Raw genomic sequence first — 7,927 nt, 5'->3', positions numbered from 1 at the left:
GTTATGCAATAGAGATCTGGAATGCTTTCTTTCTTCAGACTCCTTCTAAGATCAGGCCTATATTCTAATGCCACACGGACAAAACCTTGCAAAGAGTTGCAAAGAGTCAAAACCGACTGCTGGCACATACTTACAGTAAATATATAAATAACAGAGTTGGAAGGGACTTTGGAGATCTTCAAGTCAGCAGAGGGCTCAGGCAGGAAACGTGAGGTACTAATGCCATTTTGCAAAGCCTTAGTAGGAGCACCACATCTAGAATGCTACATCCAGTTTTGATCACCACGCTATTGTTGCAGCCAATTGAGGTTTGTAATCTACTTACGAAAGACCAGGACTCGATACCACGAAGGTGAGAGAAACAGGTTTATTTGATGCATCGAGTTCAGCGTGTTCACAGACCAAAATCTGAACTGCCTGGGCTCTGCCCAGGATGCTACTTTTATGCCGTGTTCCACACTGTGCATTCTCAAGGCGTTTCCATACACGAGACAAGCATGACATTTCGAAAAGGAGAAGTTCATTTGGAATGTTACAGAGAAGTACATAGGAGAAATACAAGAAAGAGAAGTTCCTATAATGTCTTAAGCTGTCAGCAGTTTTTACCTCTGTTCTATCTCTCACCCACGCCTGGCTTCCTGTGCCCCCCCTTTACAGGGCCTTGCCACACTGTTCAGCCCTATTTTTAATACTTATGAGGAAGTTGGAGAGAAAGTTCACTCCAGCTAAAAGTCAACTTTGGAACTCCAGGGCACTAGAATGAAAAGCCAAGCTAATATGAATTTATAAGGTCCATTCTATTAAGACCACCTAACCTGGCCAGCCACTGGTGGGTTTACCTGTGCACCCCCTCCTGCGTCACTATAAAAAAAGAAGTGAAGATTCCAGAGTGCAGAGAACAGCAACAAAGATAATAACCATTTGTCTGAAATGGTCCATGGTTTCCTGCCTAAGCAGGGGGTTGGACTAGAAGACCTCCAAGGTCCCTTCCAACTCTGCTATTGTATTCTAACCATAACCCCCAGGCTTCATTAGAATTGTAAATTGAGGTTTATCTGTATTTGGAATAATAGCATTCATACATGAGGTTCTCTTTGCTTTCGTAGACATCTGGAGTCTCAATTTTTTTCTGTTAAGATACTTAAGGATTTTTCTGATGAGCATCTTACCCAGTTGTTGGTCACTCTCCTTAACTTCCCACCTCCTTGTTGCTATTACAGAGAAAATTTGACACTGAGGGTCTATGGTAGTGATGGGGAAGCTTTTTTGCCATGGGTGCCACAAGCACCCGCACGAGCGATATCATGCACGCTACTGTGCCCGCCCCTATAATTTAACGCCGTTTTGCACCGTGCACTCTGCGTGTGCATACATGACCTCCTCTCCACTGCCCCTCCACATGCACACACAGCTTTCTTGGAGCCTGGGGAGGGCGAAAACGGCCTCCCACGCCCCCCTCCCCTGGAAGCCCTCCAGAGGCCAGAAATTTTCAGACTTCTGGTGAGCCTTGTAAGTCCGTTTTTTCACCCTCCCCAGACTCCAGATACTGTCTAGGAGTCTGGGGAAGGTGAAAAACGGCCCAACACGCAAATCAGAAGTTTGGGAATGGACTTCCGGGTTGCCCGGGGGGCTGTTTTTCTCCCTCTTCGGAAGACTTCCCTGAAATCTCTGGAGGGCGAAAAACATCTGAAAATCAAGGCCGAAAATCAGCTGGCCGGCATGTGTGCTGGAATTGACAGGGCAATGCCTCTCATGCTTTTAGAAATGGCTCCGCCTGCCACATCTCTATGGAGATTCTCAGTCCTTCAGGTTGTGGTTGTCCCAAAAGTGCTTTTTCAGGAGGCAACTGGACTTTCTGGTTTTTTTTCTCTTTCTTTTTCTTCAAAGAAAAAACAAGGAAGTCCAGTTGCCTCCTGAAAAAGCACCTTTGGTCAGTGGTGGGTTGCAGGCGGTACGCCCCGATACAGGCATATCGGAGCCTGCCTGGAGCATTGGATAAAGTTCCGCTATGGTGCTCCGGAGGGCCCACCCACCCGCCCGAACTCCTTACCGGCCTTTTAAGTCTTCGGCGCTTCTGAGCACGCACATGGCGTGTACAGCGCCTGCGCAATGCTCCGCTGAGCAGCTGGAGTGTGCCCGGTCCTCCGGGCAGGCACCAGTAGGCCCATAACGGGGCGTACTGCCTGCAACCCACCACTGGTCTCGGGGACAAGAAAACTGAGGAAGCCACAGGAAGGATAGTATCTATATTTAGCCCCAAAGGAAAAAAAAAGCGTTGAACAGTTCAAGGTGGCAAAACAGCCATCCTATCTGGGTGCTTTGTAAAAGAAAAAGTATCCTCCCACCCAAAATTTTATGAAGTGTAAGGGGCGCTTACAAAACGGATAGCAGTTTTCCTGCCTAGCAGATGTTCAGCGTGTCTTTGAATTGTATACTAATATTGCTGGGAATCTCAGGTGGGGGATGAATACACTTATCAAACTAGTTTAAATGATTAAATCAAAAGCAAGTTTATTTAGCAATAGCACTTGGACTTACATACCGCTTCCTAGTGCTTTTACAGCCCTCTCTAAGCGGTTTAGAGAGTCAGCCTCTTGCCCCCAACAGTCTGGGTCCTCGTTTTACCCACCTCGGAAGGACGGAAGGCTGAGTCAACCTTCAGCTGGTGAGATTCGAACTGCTGAACTGCTGAACTGCAGCTAGCAGTCAGCTGAAGTAGCCTGCAGTACTGCACTCTCACCACTGCGCCACCTCGACTCTTTGCTTCTCTGTTTATAAGCTGTTTCAGTGAAAATAACTCTAAGCAAGCAGCCAACTCCTGAAGCCAATTCAGTCATAGTGCAAAGGGAAAGCTTTAAAATTTTAAAATAGTTTTGTAGGGTTTTAGTTACCTTTGTGTTCTGACCCCCCTCGTACTACACCAAAGCATGCTGAGACAAATATACTGCAAGGAATTATTAACACACAGACAGGGCCTTGGCAGCAATCCAGCACAGACCAACCTTAGCAGCAATCCAACACAGACCAACCTTGGCAGCAATCCAGCCTGCCAAGCTAGCCACGAGAGTTCTCCAACTCTAGTGAATACGTTGACTCCTGCAAAGGGCATGTGCACAATCATTCCTTTTATAGTCTTGAGAGGAGCCTAATTACCACCAGCTGAGTGCAGTTATCTCCTGTAACTGCGTAACTGTTCCTTACGCCTATTAGCTCTCCGTTGCCGGGCATCCAGGAACAACTCCCTTGTCTCCTCCCCACTGCTCCAATGCATGACGTCTGGATCACACTCCCTTGTCTCCTCCCTACTGGTCCAAGGCTCAGGTACCTCCTGGTGGCCAACCAGCCTCTCTGTGCCCTGCTCGGAGTCGGAACCCTGTCCAGGGTCCTCCACATCCTCCAGAGCCGACTCATAGGGCCTCTTGCTGTCGGAGTCTGATGGCAGCTCCAACGGCTCCTGCTGGGCCACAACACCTTTGTATCCCGCCTTTATTATTTTTACAAGCAACTCAAGGTGGTGAACATAGCCAAAACACCTTTCTCCTCCTATTTAACCCACAACAACAACAACAACCTTGAGTTGGGCTGAGATGGGGGAGTGGCCCAAAGTCATCCTGCTAGCTTTTGGCCCTAGGTTGAGACTAGAAGTCCCAGTCTCCTGGTAATTGGCCCCAAATCACCCAGCCGGCTTTCATGGCTAAGAAGGGATTAGAACTCCCAGTCTCCTGGTGATTGGCCCAAAGTCAGCCAGCCAGCTTCCATGGCTAAGGCGGGGCTAGAGCTCCAAGTCTCCTGATGATTGGCCCAAAGTCACCCAGCCTGCTTTCACTGTTCCCTCTAAGGTGCGCGCGTGCGCAGCCGCGCACGTTGCAAGAAAATCCCGCGCAGCAGTTTTTATCTGCCGCGCAGAGATTTCTTAAGGAAACGTGTGGAAGTCCTTTGCAGGCGGCTGCAACTGAATCCGGCAGTGCTGTTGCCTGTTGGAGGAGGAGGAGGCGAACCAGCCTGCCACCACCGCCCACCGCCAGCCCCGCTGCTCTTCCCGCCCCCTTCTCAGCCCCACAGTCCAGCGGTCGCAGCAGAAACTGCTCCGGGTTTCCGCTGCCGCTCCCCGCATTTTCTGGACAGGGTCTCGCAGGAAGGAATCCCCTCTCCAAGGGATCCCCGTCCAGAAAATGCGGGGAGCGGCAGCGGAGACCCGGGGCTGCTTCTGCTGCGACCGCTGGACTGTGGGGCTGGGAAGGGGGCGGGAAGAGCGGCGGGGCTGGCGGTGGCCGGCAGTGGCAGGCTGGTTCGCCTCCTCCTCCTCCAACAGCACTGCTGGATTTCCGCCCAATGCTGCGGGGGCACCAGCGGGAGCTTCGGCGGCTTCACCTCAGCCGCAGCGTTGGGCAGCAAATGTGTTGGTGCTGTTGGAGGAGGAGGTGGCAGCAATAGCACCTGAGGACAGGACAAGAAGCAATGGAAACTTGTCAGGAGACTCAAGATGGAAATAAGGAGAAATCTGACAGTAAGAACAATTAAAATCAATGGAATCTTAATTCATTTGCTGCAGGTTTTCAAAAGACTGGACGGCCATTTGTCTCAGATGATATAAAGACTCCTGCCTTGGACAAGGGGCTGGACTAGAAGACCTCCAGTATCCCTTCTGATTCTATGATTTTAAAAACCACAAGCTTTTTACAGCTCGCTTGCAACTTTACCAAATGTAATTCAGCCATTTCCTTTTGTTATTAAATGGGTATTGCTAGTTCAATGCACATGCGCTCCACTTTTAAGATGCTGAAAAAATCCCCATGACCTGCAACAAAATTCATTCTTCCACTCTTATCTTGCCCTAACTTCTGATAGGTTCCTGAAATATAGATCTACAAAATTTAGTGAAAATATTTCTATCTATTTTAATACAGACTCGTAAAACAGATTGGGACAAATGAAATTAGTGCTCTGGGATAATAGCAGGTTTACTCTATTTGGATTTTCAGATAAAAGGTATCTTTTGTGCTACGTTCTAACAATGTAGTTCTCTAATGTAACTATGAAACAGTCCAAATATATAATTCCCCTCAGGGAGGAATTCTGGGAGTTGAAGTCCACAAGTCTTAAAGCTGTCACGTTTGAAGACCCCTGGAGTTTTTTTCCCTAAAGGGTTAGGGGTGCAAGGGTCTTGTAACAACAGCTTTAAGACTTGCGTGCTTCAAATGCCAGACTGTCTGAGCCAACATTTTGGTTGCTAAGCAGGAGCGTTGTTAAGTGATACTGATATTATATAACACTTTTAATTAAGCGGGTACCTTGAATAAACATAACTTTGAGTTTCAAATAATACTGATTTTGTTGTTGTCTTAGGTGACATATGTGAAAAAATTCAGGTGCTCAGGCATGAAAATGTGCCGCTCAAACACTATACTTTTCCGCTCACACTGAAAAAAAATTAGAGGGAACATTGCCTGCTTTCATGGCTAAGGCGGGACTAGAGGTCCCAGTCGCCTGATGATTGGCCCAAAGTCACCCAGCCAGCTTCCATGGCTAAAGCGGGACTAGAGCTCCCAGTCACCTGATGATTGGCTCAAATCTTCCAGCTGGGTTTCATAGCTAAAGCAATTCTTTCTTTCTTTCTTTCTTTCTTTCTTTCTTTCTTTCTTTCTTTCTTTCTTTCTTCTTTTTCTGTTATGTCACATTTTTCAATGCCATCATAAATTTGAATGGTCACTAAATGAACTGTTGTAAGTCGAGGACTACCTGTTCTGTTTTTACCTGCATTGTTCTGTTTTCTCTGTCCTTCCTTCCTTCCCTCCCTCCCTCCCTCCCTTTCCTTCCTTCCTTCCTTCCTTCCTTCTTTCCTGTTTACTGTCTTGTGCGCCACACTTCCCTTGGCGACCAAATTTATCTGCTCTGTGAGTTTTTTTCGGAAGCGACACATTAGTGAAACAACGCAGCTGAGAAACCTCAAAAATCAATGGTCTTTTAATGCTAATCACAATTGCAATTAATACTAATCAGGCTTAGTATGCAATGCAAATGCGGAATAACTGATCAACTGTGTATCTTGCTTGACACACTCATGTGGCTGTATAAATGCAACTTTGGGGACAAAGGCCCAGTCTGATCGATTTTTTTTTCACTGTTTGTGTGCGAAATGCAGGGGTGGGTTTCAGGCGGTTCGCGGCGGTCCCCACGAACCGGTTGGTTGGCGAACCCAGAAGTAAGTAACTTCCGGGAACGCCGAAGGATCCACCCGCCCGCCCGCATTTCTTACCCGGTTTTGACGAGTTCTGCGCTTCCACGCATGCACAGAACGCATGCAGCGCCTGCGCGATCCTCCAGGAGCAGCTGGAGCATCGCACAGGCACTAGTACGCATGCGTGCACTGCGTGTGTGCACGAGGACGCCGCCGGCCCCGTTCCAACCGAACCGGTTGGAACGGGGCGAGAAACCCACCCCTGGCGAAATGTCTCCATTTCATGACATTTGACTCGCAGAAATCCTCTTTTACCGCAACTGTTTATGAAAAAGAAAAGATCGCTTATCGCACCATCTTACATCTGGAACAAGGGCAGAATCGGAGCCAGGAAAAGCAGCAGAAACAAAACATTTTAGCCTCCCGATGTGAAACGGAAGGGGAGATCTTTTAAAGGCAGGGGGGAAAAAATTCTAGGCCACCAGGTGAATATCTGTTGGGAGGAGAGAAAAGACATTTTAATAGCCTCGAAGGATCATTCATCCAACAGTTGTTTTATTAGAGGACATTCAATACCTCTTTGGAGAAAAGCAGCATTAAATCTTCTTTAGTAGCACAGTATTAAGTATCCGTCTTTGGGGAGGCGTAGGATTAAAGACTACTTGGAGGGAAATGTAGAATTTTAGACCGACTTTTAAACAAGAAACAGTTCCAGAAAGATTTATGCGATGGCTTTCTTTCTTTCTTTCTTTCTTTCTTTCTTTCTTTCTTTCTTTCTTTCTTTCTTTCTTTCTTTCCTTTTCTTTCCTTTCCTTTCCTTCCTTCCTTTCCTTCCTTCCTTCTTTATTGCCTTCCTTTTTTCTTCCTTTCCTTCCTTTCTTTCCTTCCATATTTCTTTCTTTCTTCATTTCCTTCCTTCGGTCTTCCTTCCCTTTCTTCTTCCTTCCTTTCCTCCTTCCTTCATTTCCTTCCTTCCTTCCTTTTTCCTTCCTTCCTTCCTTCTTTCCTTTCTTTCATCCTTCCTTTCCTGCCTTTCTTTATTCCTTTCCTTTCCTTTCTTTCTTTCTTTCTTTCTTTCTTTCATTCTTTCTACAATACTAGCTTCTTCTCTGGGACATTACAAGTAGTCCTCGACTTATGACCAAAATTGAGCCCAACATTTCTGTTGCTAAGCGAGATGGTCGTTAAGTGAGATTTGCCCCATTTTACAACCTTCCTTGCCACCGTGGTTTAAGTAAATCACTGCTGCTGTGAACAACATGGTTGCTAAGTGAATCTGGCTTCCCCATTGACTTTGATTGTAAGAAGGTCACAAAAGGGGATCGTAATATCGTCATAAATATGAACCGCTTGCCAAGCGCCCGAATTTCGATCACATGACCCTCGGGATGTGCAATGGATGGATGTGTGAAAAAGGACGCTAAGTTGCTTTTTTCAACACTGTTGTAACTTCAAATAGTCACTAAACAAACAGTTGTAAATCAGAGACTATCTGAATTTTCCCCTGGAGGTGAGAAGGAAGTTTAACAGTGGTGGGTTTCAAAGTTTTTTAGAACCTCTTCTGTAGGTGTGGACTGCTTTGTGGGAGTGGCTTGCCAGCCATGTGACCAGGTGGGAGTGGCTTGCCAGCCATGTGACCGGGTGGGCGTGGCCAACTTGTAAAATGTGGTGAAACTCACTTAGCAACGCTCTTGCTTAGCAACCAAAGTGTTGGCTAGGAAACTCTGGCATTTGAAGCACGCAAGTCTT

Source organism: Thamnophis elegans, chromosome 10, assembly GCF_009769535.1.
Source record: "Thamnophis elegans isolate rThaEle1 chromosome 10, rThaEle1.pri, whole genome shotgun sequence".
Classification (NCBI taxonomy): Eukaryota; Metazoa; Chordata; class Lepidosauria; order Squamata; family Colubridae; genus Thamnophis; species Thamnophis elegans.
Note: the sequence above shows the minus strand (reverse complement) of the source record.